The 16,563-nt window shown below is 40.6% G+C and overlaps 1 long non-coding RNA gene across 2 annotated transcripts; it reads left to right on the plus strand.

Moving 5' to 3' along the window:
• The first annotated feature begins 3,016 nt into the window (after nt 1–3,016).
• On the plus strand, nt 3,017–12,678 carry LOC125439363. 2 transcript variants are annotated; one of them, XR_007245524.1, is made up of 5 exons: nt 3,017–3,138; nt 5,038–5,161; nt 8,060–8,097; nt 10,080–10,148; nt 12,332–12,678. It is a non-coding gene; the product is annotated as an uncharacterized LOC125439363 (long non-coding RNA). The 2 variants fall into 2 exon arrangements; XR_007245523.1 differs by lacking the exons at nt 8,060–8,097; nt 10,080–10,148.
• The last annotated feature ends 3,885 nt before the right edge of the window (nt 12,679–16,563 follow it).

Raw genomic sequence — 16,563 nt, forward strand, 5'->3', positions numbered from 1 at the left:
ATCTCAACAAAAAGACAACAGCTAGCCAGATTCTAGATAAATAACTGACCTCGTATTACTTCAAGGCTGTTAAAGGCAGGTCAAGGTTTTTCAAAAGTACAATAGAGTTTATAACCAAGGAGGACAGCGCTCTGTAATTAATTTTTTTTAATGCTTCTCGGAATGTCCTTGAAAGAATCAAGACCCAGTTTTAACTTGATGTCACGGAAATAGGGGGTGGTGTAGTATACTGGTTAGAGTACCAGATTAGGATTTGGAAGGCCTAGGCACAAATCCCTATTTTGCCATTAAATTCATTGGGTGACCTTGTTCCAATCACACTCTTTCAGCATAATCCATTTCACTGGGTTCTTGTGATAATAAAATCGAGGAAGGGTGAACCATGCTGCCTGAAAGGAAGGAAGGAAGGAAGGAAGGAAGGAAGGAAGGAAGGAAGGAAGGAAGGAAGGAAGGAAGGAAGGAAGGAAGAAAGGAAGAAAGAAAGAAAGAAAGAAAGAAAGAAAGAAAGAAAGAAAGAAAGAAAGAAAGAAAGAAAGAAAGAAAGAAAGAAAGAAAGAAAGAAAGAAGCATCTATTTGTATGGGAATTTCCCAAAGTTCCTAGCTGCTACTTGAGAGTTGGGTCAGGAGGGGTGGAACAAGTTGCTGGCCCTGGGAAACAATAAGCGTTTGGAGGAACCTGTGTCAATCGCTGCTGTGCATACAGTTCCATTTATATTGGTATCATGAGTCCCCTGATTTGCAGCATGGCTGGAAGAGAGAACAGGATGTGCTGAAGATGTGATTAGAGCAGAAAAAAAGCAACAGACTACTGCAGCCCTATAATGGGATAACATTAAAGAACAGCTTGTGATGTTTGGATCTGCTTAAAGACTACCTGAGAATCCACCCCCTGTGCACCTGTGCTGAAAGGTCGTCCATAAGGCATCATTAATAAGCACCTGGCAATATACAACGGCATTTTTATTTGACGGTTTTTATGACAGTTTTATGACTGTCTTCTATAGTTGTATTTCCTTTTTATCTCTAGAGCTAGTTTAAGAGGTTAGTGGGTAATAAATGGATGAAAACAAAAATTGGATGGTGAATCACATAAAAAAGTCACAATCAATTCCTCCAGTGTCACAAAAGTTACAGTCCACTGATCTGATGCCAGTGTGATGGATTATGACTGAATGTTTCAGTTAGGAGCCTTTAAAAAGAAAAGGGTAATAAAATGAGGTCGTTATAAAAACGATTTTGTGATTAGATTAATTGACAACTCTTCTCCTAGTTTGGATCCAGCCAACATTTCTGCTGATGAAAAAGGGAGGAGTCCATTTTGACCACACAAAAAAGCTATGCTGAAGATCATGAGACCTGCATAAGGGTTGGTGGTAAGGAGTGGAACTGGGAAACATTGAACAGAAAAGATAGCCAGATCCAACCCATGGTGTTCTCAACCAGTTTTTCCTCTTGCTGGAGGTTTGTGTGTGTATATGTGTGTGTGTAAGCTTGGAAGAATTAGTAGATGAAAGAACAGCTAATCATTCACTAATTCTCCCTGAAAATTGCACCCCACTCCAATACATATATTCTGAAACAACATTTCAATGCATCCTAAGACATGCATCTAAGATGAATGTCTGTACAAAGAAACATTTCGAGCTGCCCAAATACAGGAATGCTGATATTAGTTGCGATTAAATTCTACTGGAATCAATGGAGCAAAATAGCCAGAACTAACTGAAATTCTTTAACTTTAAATGGGACTTAATAAAATTGATATGAGTTGCACTAGGGCTTGTGCAACATGAGAACTGTTTCCAATTCTTGAGATGGAAATAGATGACAACTTATTATGGAGTCACAGTTTTAAAATAGCAGATAATTGTAGTCATTTTCAGTAAGTTGCAGGCACAGGGTAAGAAAAGTTTGACATACATCTCAACTGGATCTGTGGCCTGTTTTTAATAGATGATGCAATCAGTTATTCTATTATCCACCCCAAAAAATTCTGTACTGTATGTATCCTGCACATATGCACAAACCTTTGCATGTGCGGAGCTGTCTCTTCTGTTAACATTAGTAGTGAAACCATTGCAGAGGAATTCAATATCCTCATTTGCTGTCTCTATGAAATCAGTGTCTCCATAATTTCAAGAACTTACTAGATCAGCACATATATCTTCAAAGAAAATGAGATGAAACTTTATTCTGCAGCAATAGTTTAAGCTTGATTTCAGAAAGTTTGAAAAGATCAGTGTCAAATGTCTTTCAGCCATATTGCATAAGATGCACGCAGTTTAGATAATGATGGTGCTGCAAGAAATTAAAAGCAAGTGCCTTCCATTCAAACTAATTGAATCAATAGACCTGGATTGTTATAATAGATGGATTCTCTAACCCAGGGGCCTGCAACCTGCGGTTCTCCAGATGTTCATTGACTACAATTCCAATTGGCCATGCTGGCAGGGGCTGATGGAATTTGTAGTCCATGAACATCTGGAGAGCCGCAGGTTGCAGACCCCTGCTCTAACCACACAGCAAATGAGGCACTTGGCACTTGGTTGGTCTGTGTGTTTGAACAATCACTTTACAGGAAGGCAGAATAAAAGGTGCTGCCTGTTTCCCTCCATGGAACTGTTTGATGCCTCCTGAGCATTTTTTATGTGAGGAAGCAAAGAGCCCTTTTACAAGTTGCCTTGTATTTGACATGAGTATATATCTGTCTCTCCATCTATCTTCCGTCACACTGGTGGCCTAAATGTCCCACTCTGTGACCACAGACTGTGCTATACAGATCAATCTGTTAGGCCTGCCAGTAAGGAGACCCCCTCCTTCCTCTCCCTAGTCTGGTGTTCATTTACCATCTGACCCTGATGGCCCTCACATCACAATGGCCATTCCATGTCCTGAAGCAAGCTGAACAAAATCCCCTCATGAGAATGGAAAGCTATCTTGCCAGAGGGCCTGGATTGAGTGTGTGTGGGGGTGGGGTGGGGGTTAATGAAGCACAATACCCAACTCCCAGTGCATGTGGTAGTCGGGGAGAGAGCACAGTCCCTTTCCATTTAGGTTTAGAAGCAAAGAAAGTGTTTCTGATCCTCATTTATGTTTCCATTGGTAAACCATTGTACGCTTGCAGTTGCATAAAATGGGTAAGCATACTTTTCATTTGAGAAATCTTCTGATGTTAATTTTTTGAGGATATATTTTGTTTGTTTCTTCCCGTATTTACTTCACTGACATTTGATGGAAGTTGTCTGTATCTCTCTCTCTCTATTCCCCACCTCCGCACAGAAAGTTAAACTTCGCATTTCCACACATTTTGTATTAGTGTTTATTACTCTCCACGGCTTAAAAAAATACACTCCTTAACCTTCTTGCCGTTGAGAGCAGAATAAGAGAAGTCAGATTTCATGCCCTGAGGCTTGAATGAAGAAATAAAATAACAACACAGTATTTGCATCTGTTTAGCTGTTTCAGGTCTAAGCCCTCACACGGAAAAACTCTGAGGAGGGTTGAAAAGAAGGGAAGAGAAGCTGTATATCCAGGTTAAATAGAACTACTCAGAAATACTTTCACAGAGTACAATTCACATTAAAAAAAATCAGTGTTAAAAATGACCTAGGAATTCATGGCCTTCATATTAGAAATACAAAGTCTAAAAGGTTTACATTCTCTTGCTTTTCTGTCTACTCCTGATATCAATGAACATCAGCTAAAGGTGGCTGAAGAACCAATTTCATGCATCTACTGTAGAAGGAAATGAACTGAGCCAAGGGCAAAAATAAAATTATACAAATGTTATTATAGACTAGCCTGCTTCTGTCCTAGTTTAATTCAAATTTTACTGCTGGAGGCTTGGCTGTTGGCAGTAGCCTTCCTGAATAAATCAACATTTGCTTACATCTAAATTATTAGAGAAACATGTGACTTTGTTTATTGTATAAATTATACACAAGGTTAAAGCATTAACTGTTCAGATGACTCTGTGCAGCCACATCTCCGTTCACCCCATCTCTCCCCCCTCCCCCACCAAAGAACTCTATAAAAAAATTAGACAGGGCAATATCTAGCAGCCATACCTAGTTATATAGTGCTTCTAAAAGGAGCTGTGCTGAGGCTGAACTGTTTCACGTTTTTTTTCTGCTAGCCTTAGGCATAGTTATTTACTCTAGCACAAAGGAAGTGGAGTCTGTTGACTTGGTAGCATTTCACAGATCCACAGAAGATTGTTGCAAGCACAAATAGAAAGACTAAGTATAGGGATGCCACCTGGGGATCCCCCAGAATTACATCTCTAGACAATAGAGATCAGTTTCTCTGTAGAAATGCTTTGGAGGGTAGACTGTATGGCATTGTACCCCACTGATCTCCTCAAACTCCATCTGTGTATCTCCAGAAGTTTCCAGATCTGGATCTGGAAATCCTACCCCCTCCCAGTAGGGGTAGAAAGTGCTGTCAAGTCACAGCTGACATATGGTGACCCATGTATTTTCAAGACAGGAGATGTTTGGAAGTGGTTTGCCGTTGCCTACCTTCAGATGGGCTGACTGGCCCAAGGTCATCTCACACTCTCCAGGTGGAAGCTTCATGTGGAGGAGTGGGGAATCAAACCCAGTTCTCCAGATTAGAGTCCGCTGCTGTTAATCCCTACATCATGTTGGCTCTCAGCTGAAGACAAGAAGAGCCTTGTATTTACTGTGCTCTAGCAAAAGGTCTGCATTTATTTTATTTTCCCATGAAAATAATGGCTGTGTTCTAGACATGTTGTTCTGTGATGACTAGCTAATTCCTCTGGGATCATTGTGGGAAAGACTGAGGCTTCTCCTTCTAGATCTCATTGATTTTACTGCTGTGATGTCACAGAAGGGTTGTATTATTCAACTGAATACAGGAGGGACTGCAGGACCTTGTAATGTGAAGACTAAGGTGAGCATGCCACTTAGGTTCAGTCAGCACAGAGAAAAAAAGGAGATTTTGTTTGATTGCTGGCAGCAAGCTAACAGAGGATGAGTTAGATTAGGGCTAAGTTTGTTCTCTTTTCTTTACAGGTGTTAAAAGCTTGCTTAGGGCGAGAGGCAAAAACTGAAGGGGAAAGCCAAAGGACTCTTGGACCTTAGTCTGTGGCTCTTAGCCTGGGGGATGATGCAAACTCATGCTGCAAACTCACTGATTGTAAGCAGCCCAAGATGTTTGTTTTTATTTGTTTCAATTATTATTTAAATGAATGGATTGCAGTTTGTTAATTTTCTGTGAGTTGCTTTGGGACCCTTTGGAAAGAAAAGCAGTATGCAAATACCATATAATTAAAAAAAATTAAACAAAGCACTGCTTAAAGGCTTTGGACTCTCAAATGACACAATACAGTAGAGCCTTCCAGTGAATAATCATTGATCATAGATATAATTTACTCATATACTCTTTTGAACTGTGGCAAAATTTAAAGCATTTGAAGGAAAAGGGATGTAAATTCAGTAATATATGTACATTTAGATTTTTCAGACTTTAGGTGGTTCATAAGATAGGGATTTAGATTTTGAAAAAGGAAACCTGAATTCAAGTCACATTTCAACAATGAAGAAGAAGAGTTTGGATTTATATTCCACATTTCCCTCCTATAAGGAGTTTCAGAGTGGCTTACAAATGCATTTCGTTCATCTCCGCACAACAGACACCTTGTGAAGAGGTGGTGCTGAGACAGTTCTCAGAGAGTTGTAACTACCCGAAGTCATCCAGCAGGCTTCATGTGGGAGAGCAGGGAAACAAGCCTGGTTCACCAGAGAAGAGTCCGGTGCTCAGGTGGAAGAGTGGGGAATCAAACCTGGTTCTCCAGGTTACACTGCTCTTAACTGCTACACCAGGACTGGCTCTCAGCATGGATAGTAGTGGGCAGTGCCAGAGAAGTAAGTTCTAACTGTTAGGGTTATGGGAGTACCTACAGAAACCGGAGGCTGGGCAAGAACTGATTTTGCCCCCCCTTCCCGTGTGATCATCTGGCCCTCCCCACATTCCACAGAATTACTTACATCTCTTCCCTTTCTGCCTCTCTCTCCTCATGCATGGTGAGGGAGGGAGAGCCAGGCAGGCAGCAGAATGCTAGGTGACCGTGGACGCCACCCACTCTTCCAGGTCTCTTCCCTCTCCCAGCGTCTGCACTACACCTGCCCCTTCTAGGGTCCTCTAGCATTCAAATGCACATCATCACAGAGAGTGCCTCCCACCCCCATGGTATGTTTCTGGCTAGGGTAGTTCAGTTTGGCAAGCAGTGGGAGATAGGGGGAGGCAGGGACTTCCTGTTTATGGAGTGATCAGCATCAGTGGTGCAATGATATCACTTCTGGTGTGACTCAGAAGTGATATCATTGCACTGGGGATGAACTCTATAGTTTTACCACAGAATTTTAGGTTAATACTGGAGCATTAACTGGCATGACTTCCTGATCATACTGGAAGTGATATAATCAGGCCAGGGACACAAAGCAACCCTTCCACATTTCCCTAGTAAATTTCCTCCTGGCACCCAGCTGAGTGGTAATGGGCAATAAAAGTAAAGGGCAGGAGGCCCATGGATATGCATTGCAAATTCCCTAATGAAAACTCAATTTTTAGGATGAGAGGACTGATTCAGATCAGGGCTGTGATGTATGGGGGAGGGTGTCTATGATGTTATTTTCTTGATTTGAAATATCTCCAGAAATTGAGTTTCCATCCTCCAGGAAGGATATGAAGTTCTCCCAGAATTACAGCTGATCTCTGGACTACAAAGATCTCTGGTATACAGGTTGGGGTGGGTTTTCGGTGCTGTATACAGCTTTGGAGGGTGAATTATATGGGATTATATCTCTGCCAAGCTTCCTCTGCTCTCCAAAATTTGCCTGTCCAGACTGCATTCCCAAATCTCTAGGAATTTTCCGACCCAAAGTTGCCAATCATCAGGGGAAGGGTTATGGATTAGACCCCTTCCCACATGCTATGATCTTGATCCAAATTTGGCTTCCATGTGGTTTGGAACTGAGTTTCCACCAAGGAACTCCCATCAGATGGAAAATCCGCATGGTGGGGCTGGTCATGATTCAAGAACTCTGTAATGTGTAGTTAGGCCCAGTCTCGTTTTGCTACAGTAAAATGGAACTAATAGTAAACTTTCTTACAACGAGGTTATGAAAGAAGTATTTCTTAAATTAAATTTGGCCACATAAAATACTAACAATTTATGAAATGAAAAATGCTACCTATCCTATTAAAATGTATATTGCATGTATACCCATAGATTTATATACCATTTATTTGTTTGTTTATACTAATATTATTTCCCACTGATTGTTGATTGCATTTTGCTTTGATATTATTCACCTTGTTTAAATCAAGTAATAATTTTTGAAGAAAAAGAGCTGGAATATTGAAGAAATGCAGCAAGAGAGCAGGTGTCAGAAGATTTTGATCCTAAAATATATATGTCTTTCCTATGGATATAAAATGGCAATTTATCTAAAATTAACTGATTTTTTAATAAATATTTCTTATGACGCAATCCAGACAAGGCAGCAAACAGCATTTGGGAGCAATGGAGGGCCCCACCAGCACATTTGCCCCCTCCCCCAATGTAAAGGTACCCATATTAGTGGAGATAGCAAATGCGCTGGCAACTGGGTGCCGCACAACTCCTTGACAGCCAAACCCGGAAGTGGGTGCCACTGGAGAGTGACACTGGCACCCATATTCAGTGCTCCAAAATGAGCAATTAACTTCCCTGATTCTCACTTATGGCTTGGGCAACTGCAAAAGAAGGCAAAAACAATTCCCCCAAATTTCTGTTCTGGATCAAATTGGACCTGTGTGGACTTTTAAACTTTCAAAACAACACTCATTCAACTGCTGTGTGGGGAAAATGAGTCAGGTCCTGGAAACACAGACCTGATTTGTTAAAAATGATATCATGTAGTTTAGTCTTGAATGGGGCTAGGGAATCAAGCAACTGTGTAGTAAAAGTTCAAGTGATTAGGATCTCATATGTGATTTCCTCTCTGCTTTGACGACTGGGGAATGGTTTCTTTCTCTCCTATTCTCCTGCAGTCTCTCTGGAACTGCAATAAACCTAATAGAAGGAAAAGGTAAGTAGAAGTCCTATATCTTTGCTAAATGTCTGTTCAGAAGGGTGATTTGAACTGGTGAAAAGACGTGTGGACAAAAAGTTAAGCAGTTCTTATCCAGGGGTTTCTTCCCAAGTATTGAAATCAACAGCATAGAAATCCAAAACCTGGTTCATTCATATTGCGCTGGATTTGATCCATATGTTTCAGTAAAAGTTCATACATGATTTGAATTGGCTTGGATGCAATCCTTTATAATACACTGCACAAGCATATTTTCTGTTATTGTAAATGGTCTGTTTTCACAAAAAAGCTTTTAACACTTACAGCAGGTGAAAATTAAGTGATAAAACTATATATGGTAGAATCAAACACACATGTGAAGATAAATGAAGACACATTTTAGAATAAACTGTTTAAATGGTGGATATGAAGAAATTAAAGGAATATAAGGCCATATTCTGACAACTAGAGAATTAAGCATATCAATTGTACATAAACAAATAGAAGACAATGTTAGCAATGTTTTAGTTAGCAAATCACTCCTAATTCTTGTACAAGTCCTATGAAGTACAATTTACATTATTCTTTCATCCATTCCAGTTCAGCAGTCTTTGTCCATTATTACCAGATACATTTAATGTCCAATTTGTATTTATTCATGCAGTTATGTAGAGAAAATTCTGCTTGGCTAGTGGAAAGTCTTAAATGCTGACAGTCACAAGTCGCCTGTCTCTAAATAGGCAAAAACCAGCTTTGTTTCTATAGCTGCTTGCCTTTCTTCAGTCTTGGCTGGACACTTCTGATGACAGGATGCTAGCTAGATGAACCAGAAGCCTGATGTACTGTAGTGACTTTCAACTTCTCAACAACCCAAGGGATAGCCTGACCATATGAAACACAGCCTAACAAATAATGGGATTCATATATCAAATACCCATGCCTGCCTTTGAAAAATGGGTTGCCTCCAGAGAGTGTTTCACATGTTCTTTTGTCCCTTTATCTAGTACTGTGCTTCTCATGACAAAGGATACCTTTAACAGGAAAGGGTGTCAGAAGACACCAAGAGCCAATAGCACTCCTGGTTGCTTCCTACTGCACTGACACCATGTTTTAGATTCTATAGATCTGATATGCCCTGTTGTGCATGTGATACACATCTGACCTGGCCAAATGTATAAGTACAGAAACTGCCTAGTCTAGAAGACCCATCACTGCTGTACTCTTCCAGCAAGGGATATCACTTTGACTGCAGTAATCACTATTTGAACCACTTAATCCATAGGACTCAGATCTTGGTTGATTATGTGACCTGGAATGCTAACACCATATTTATGGATCTCCTCCAGTGAGCATGTTAATAACAGTCTACTATTCCAAAGCAGATCAGTAGTCATTTAGAGCATCCCCATGAACAAATGTCTGTTTGCATGCCTGAATATGTACCATACTTCTTGAGGAAACGGCAACTCCTGTGCCAGATGAGAATCTTAAATGGAGTTCTGCTCAAAGTGAATTCCATACTATGTTGAAATATAAACTAAAATGAAATTCATCTCCCTTCCTCAGAATGTGTATTAACTCCTAACTGTGAATCACGGTATAGGAAAAGTAATTAATACTGAGGCATTTATAACAGCAATATATGGCTGCCTTTAGAAGCTTTATTCTGTTTCATGCCTGTCTTCAGATCCTCAAGCTCAAATGAAAAGAAAGCACCCAGGAAGGCTTCTTCAATTTCTCTGCATGGCTGTAACCGAGGGATTGAGCATTTCTTCATAAATTCTGAGTGCGTCCCTGAGGGCAGCAGAGGGTGGTATTGGAAGCCTATGGTATTAATGAAATAAGAATCCAACAATCCATCCTGGATAGAATTCATCCCATGTATAACGATATACCACCACTGGCATTCTTAGAGCTGAAACTGCTCCTCAATAAGAACTTATGATTGACAAAAATGAGAGGCAAGATGGGAGACCTAACACTATTTAATTTTGCTATAGAACTGCTGGAAAAGAGAAACGGTGCCAGCAGAGAACTCACAAGGTCTTCAATATAAGATTGCCATAAAGGTAGGCCTTTCTGCCCTCTCTCTGACCTCCATTGCTATTCCACTATAGGAGAGATGTCTCAAATATAATCTAAATCAAGGACACACTAGTTGGAAAGCTGGGAGATCCATGAATAGATCTCCCCAGCATTACAAAAGAGACAAAATAGCATCCACGCAGGTGGTCAATTTAGTCTGGGGCTGTGGTTTTAACCCTCTCCATCTACACAGGCAGCTTTGCCTGCTGAAACTGAAGCCAGTATATGCTGTTATTAATGAAAGTGATTCAAGACAGATGCCCTCTTTTTCATCTCCAGAGATAATAACATGGGCAGGCAGGGGAATGATTTATATATATGTTGGATGGAAGGGTTGAAATTGGGGTGTGTGTGTGTGTTAAACCCCTTCACCAAACATACTAAAGCCCCAGTTTAAATTAGGCCCCATCAGCCATTTTGTTTAAAAATGCTAGAAAAGTCTATTTACAAATTGCCCAATGTCATGTCTACTTTGACTTTGAAATACTAAGGCCGCTTCCGCACATGCACAATAATGCGTTTTCAAACCACTTTCACAACTGTTTGCAAGTGGATTTTGCCATTCTGCACAGCTTCAAAGAGCATTGAAAGCAGTTTGAAAGTGCATTATTCTGCATGTGCGGAATGAGCCTAAGTAAATATCAAGGTGTTTCCCATCCACCCAAGGAGTCAGGTCTGTCTCTTAGGATAATGTGAGAGGTGCAGTGACCCAAGGCACATGGTGGAAGGCGTGCTGGAGAAGAAAAAAGTTTGTGTGGCTTTTTGACAGAACCTCTTTACTGTTTGGCAGTGATTAGAAACTGTCTTCATTTGTGAAACATGAACATAAATGCAGAGTTCTGGAATGGTGTAATTTTATTGATGCTGAATAAATTAATAATGTTTTCACTGTTACAAGACTAATAATATGTTTGTTTCATTTTTCTTGGTATCAAATAATTAATGACGGTTGATTCATGTGTTTGGTAACTAATTCATGTGTTTGGTAACTAATGTTTGAAGCAATGGAGTTTCCCCCTTTTTAAAAAAAATCACTGGTCATATTTTGTACTAAGCTGCTGTCTAATATATTCATAATGTTTATGTTGCATGCTGGGAAAACTGGGAAAACAAACAGAAAGGAATGGGGTGAAGATTTTTAAGACTGTCCAGCAAACAAAAATATTTAGTTATGACTTTGTGGCACTGGAATTACAATTTAGTCACCATGGTGGCAGATTAATTCTCTAACTATGAAGTGAAAATTAATGTTTACAAGGAAAAAGGCACTGGCGTAATGCCCATTGGGCAAGGTGGGCAGCTGCCCAGGGCATCACCTTGTGGGGGGGGCATCAAAATGCTGGGTTCGTTTTTGGGTATTTTAGTGGTTTTCCATTTTTGGCCTGCAGGGGGCGCAGTTTTTAGGCTAGCAGCACCAAAAGTTCAGCATATCATCAGGAGACTGTCCTTATGCTACTCCCCAAGTTTGAGTGAGGTTTGGTTCAAAGGAGTTCAAAGTTATGGACTCCCAAGGTGTGCCCCTATCCCCCCCCATTGTTTCCCAATGGAACTAATAGGAGGATAGGACACAGTTTGTCAGAGTCTCATAACTTTGGCAGCTCCTGGAACCAAACCCCACCCCAAAACTTCTAGAGTAGCATAGAGACAATCTTCCAATGATGTGCTGAAAATTGTGGTTAACTTGATATGTCTAAAAATGCACCTCCTGCAGGCACCAATGTCCCTTGGTGCAAAAAAAAAATTGAGGTCGTGGTGGGAGGTGGGTCAGCCTATGAGGGGCATCCAACTCAGGTTTTGCCCAGGGCTACAGTTTGCCCAGGGCTGCCTCGTTACGCCCCTGGAAAAAGGTGGACTGATTTGTTTCACATATGTCCAGGGATCTAATTCTTCTAAAGTATTTTATTTTTAATTTCTTATCAGAAATCTAAGTGGGAAATGACAGGACATATTCCTAACGTATAGCTTTTTTATCAGTTATTTTGCATATTGTGCAGGGTGTCTCTCAGATAGAGAATATTTTGTCTGCCACGACCCTTAACCAACTTTTGGAGTCAAATTCTTACAACAGTTGTGCTATTTTACATTTGTCTACTGTTATGACAGATGAATAGTAAAGATTAAGGATTGGGACAGATGAGGAACATCCTCTATTCTTTTTCCAACACAGGAACAATACAAGACAAACAGGGATGAGGAGGAACCTCCACTAATGATGGAAGAGAAGGCATGAAGACACGAGCTGCATTGCTGAAAAATTGAATGGAAAAATGTATTACCCTTTATGCCAGTAAGTTAAAGGTTCCATGTGCTCCTATATTAAAGGAACATCCCTATAATACATTTCCAGTACAGCTGATGCGCTAAGTATAGGGACAACCAGTAGCACCCTGTCTATTTTTTAGACAAAGAAATAGATTACTTTTGTGAGTGAATTGTGCCCATTTTTAAAATCACGTGTTAATTAAAGTTTCTCAAACTAACTGAGAATCTAATAAAATTGTACTGAGGGCTAAATTTGGTCCACTGACTGCCTTTGCTATATTAATGTCCATTGTCTACCAGTAGCTACCATGGCTAAAAGGATCAATCAACCCAGGATATAATAGTTTCTACAGCTTATACAGTCAGGCTTCTTGCATTGAGGATGGAGAGAGAAGGTATATAAGAAAAAGCCGAATAGTTGGTTTTTATACCCTGCTTTTCTTAAACTTTAAGGAGTCTCAGAGCGACTTACAATCACCTTTTCTTCCCTTTCCCATAACAGATACCTTGTGAGGTAGGTGGGGCTGCGAGACTTCTGACAGAACTGTAACTAGCTCAAGGTCATCCAGCAGGCTTCATGTAGAGGAGTAGGGAATTGAATTTGGTTTTCCAGAATGAAGTCTGCTGTTCTTAACCACTACACCATAGCTGCTTCTCTATCTACTTGCCCTTTTCTTCTGTGTTATCAGTTAGATGCTACAGAGACTACATGGGAAGTTGTCATAAAGAAATGACATAGTTCTCAAATGTTTCAGTGCAGCTCAGATTTTCACTAAAAGAACCTCAAATCCTCTCTGTTCATAGGAGGAAACCTCTAAACCTTTCTATGTTTCTATGTGGAAAAAGAAGAAGTACAGATTCCTTTACAAGCCTCAGTGGGGTATTCCAGCACTAATGAATAATGCCATGGAAAAATATATAGCCAGATAAATAATAGAAATTCAGTTTTTAACTGTGACATTGTCTGTACCTCTTAATTTATGGCAGTAATAAATAGTTTATTGAACCATGAATAGCTTGGCAACAGCACAGAAGAACAAGCTAAATAAAGGACCAGTGTGACAGAAAAGAGACTCTTTACCTGATAATCTTATGGAAAAGTCAATCAGACTCAGGAAACAAACTGAAAGAAATAAAACTAATACCTTCTGAAAACCCCCCTGGCAATCTCAGCTGGATAAAGTAGTCTTCAGTTCCTCTCCAACAGTTCTGCTGTGTAATAATATTAGCAGTTGCATTCCAGCCTACAGGCCGATGCATTTCAGCAATGGATGAAATGTTGATTTGGAAGGGAGGGTGTCATCTCTGCCGCTATTTGTTTTGTGCAAAGCTGTATGGGCAGGCATATCCTTTATACAGTATATGACACGGAGACATTCTCTCATATAAACACTGCTGGATACCATTTTGATTCACATATACCTAATGAGCTACAAAGCAATATGTGTACAGAAACAATTTTTTTTGCTTGTATTGACCTCCAGTTCTAAAAGCCACTGCAGGTACATACATAGAATCTTCTGAACATGGAAACCAACCCTATGATAAGTGTTCTACCACAAACAGTCTGTGTGCTATGTAGAAGCATTGGAAGGTTTGTCATTAGCAATGAATTCTTGGTAAGCTTGTTAGACCTTCCCTGGACACCAGTGGGGGGTGGGGGTTGGTTACCAGATCCAGGCTTGGAAATTCCTGGGGATTTGGGGATGGAGACTGGGGAAAACAAAGACACATGTCATGTACAATGCCACAGAGTCTGCCTTCAAAAATATCCATTTTCTCCAGGGAAACTGATCTCTGTATCTCTGGCCATTTCCAGTGGCCAGGAAATGGTGCATTAATTGGACAGAAGTTGTATGACTCTCCACTGAAGTTGTTACAGGCTCTGTCTGGTACTTAGATAAACACATCAGTGGCATAGCACCAAGGGAGCGGGGGGATGCGTGATAAACTGGGTGCGTGCCAGGGCGGGGCATGGCGGGGATGTTTGGGGGTGGGGATGTTTTGGGGCGGGGATGTTTTGGGGCGGGGCAGGGGTGAGCAGGGGCTCAGTTCCCCCTCGCTCCAGCCCTGAAACACATTATGTGGTGCACTCAAAACTGCAGTTGTGGGGAAGAGGGAAACAACATTGCACTTTCAGTGCTTGGAGAAAATATATGATGTTCTTGAAACAAGCACAACCCAGAAGAACAATCTGGATCTTGTTCAACTATTGCAAAGGTTGTATAACTACACGTGAATCTTCCCAAATCAGAGAATTTGAGGAAACGTGTATAGAAATACTGTCATCAGTACAATGATGCAGGTAGTGTGTTCCCCTAATGCTAGGGAGACCTGATTCCCACTCTGTCATGAAGTTTATAGGGTGATCTTAGGCCAGTCACTCTTGCTCAGCTTGACCTAACTTACAGCTCAAATGTCTTTGTATGATGTACTGAACTCTTTGGACAATGGGCAGGATTTTAAAAAATGGACCACAAAATCCCTCTATGGTTTTTAAATCAGAAAGATGTTTTCGAGAGTGGGTTAAAGGTGTATTGCATCAGCAGCAGAAGAAAGCCTTTGCAAAAGGGAATATGCGGTCCCCATTTTTGGCTGAGAAAGTAAGTGTCTGGCAGCTGGACAGCACAAATGCAAAAGGGACCAAAACCATCTCCGTTCTTTTCTCTCTCTGTTTATTCAGCTACTTGGTCAGGTCTACAATGCTTTGTGGTCTGTGGGCAACCAACACATGCTTCAAGCTGCCATGCTTTTGTTTAATTTGAGGCCCTTTAATATGGTATGAAGCCTAGCTCTACAACCTCATTGTGCTATTGCTTTGCAAACGTAACCTCCCTTTTAAAAGACTGATGCAAAACAAAATCCAGAATATGTTGCAATATAAACAATATTCACATTCCAACAGATTTCCCACGACCACCAAAAGAATACTGTAAGCACTACACAGATTACACAAACAGTTTTTACATCTGATTTTACAGCTGATCTCAAGGTGTTTATCACAAAATCGAAGTTATCATACAATCAAAATGTAGGACCAAGTGGTGTCCTCGGCTAATGTTTCTGTATCTCTCAACGTATGGTGCTGGCATGGCCTTAAGGAAATTGAAAGGCCGACAGTTCATCAGTTTTCTATGAGTATACTCGAACTACCTATTTTTCATACTTTACAGACAGGTTAGAATGCACCACGTTCAAAGTCCTGCACTTGATTTGGTTATCTTCATGCAAAATTGTATTTATTTAATTAGTTAAAAAACCTGTCTAGCCTGCCTTTCCACCCAAATAGAGTCCCCAAGGCGAAAAGTTAGTAACTCGGTGAGAAGTCAATAACTTTCCCAGTGTTGGTCAGGAAGACAAATAGCGATAATGACCCATATACCAGTGAGTTTTATGTAATAAGTTTATTAGCTAAAAGGAAGAGTAGATGTGGAGGAGAAAACAATCAACTTTATTCTGCACTGTTACTACATTGTTACACTAGCACATGGCTGAAATAGACCCACTACTTCAGAACAAAGAAACTAAGGCCATTTGTGCACTTATTGGTACCTTTGTGTTCAGTGTACATTCCATTTGGGTTTGATTCTTAGTTACCGTATGCACTCATTTCCCTCTCTTCAGAACTCACTGCACAGCTTCTGAAACTGGTTAAAGTGCAACTTTTTGTCCCCTTCTGCAAGGAGATCAAAGGGAATCAGTGCACATGCAGCTTTGGTTGGATTTTTCTGCTCCCCCCCCCCCACTTTTTCGCACCCACAGAACACTCCTCCAGCCAGTATTTCAGGAGGAGCAATGAGGCTACTTCTTCATTTTATTTAAACAATGTAGGACTATCACAGCAGCAATAGACCACTGAAATGCCCCCCACCCTTTGGAGATTGCAGAAACAACAAGGAAGCATGGGAGGGGGGTGGCAGGCAAAATGGCAGCTCAGCAGGAATACTGTGTAAATGAAAAAAAATGCAGGAACACCCTACTGTGGAGCAAATAGCCTCAGGGTCAGTTCGGTATGCATAAAGGGCATAAGATAACTTCATAACCTTAGATATATGTGCTCTTAGAGATGTAGTCAACGGCTACTAAACTGGACAAAGCCTAATCAGATCATTAGAATGTGACATCAACATCTTATTT

Source organism: Sphaerodactylus townsendi, linkage group LG09, assembly GCF_021028975.2.
Source record: "Sphaerodactylus townsendi isolate TG3544 linkage group LG09, MPM_Stown_v2.3, whole genome shotgun sequence".
Taxonomy (NCBI): Eukaryota; Metazoa; Chordata; class Lepidosauria; order Squamata; family Sphaerodactylidae; genus Sphaerodactylus; species Sphaerodactylus townsendi.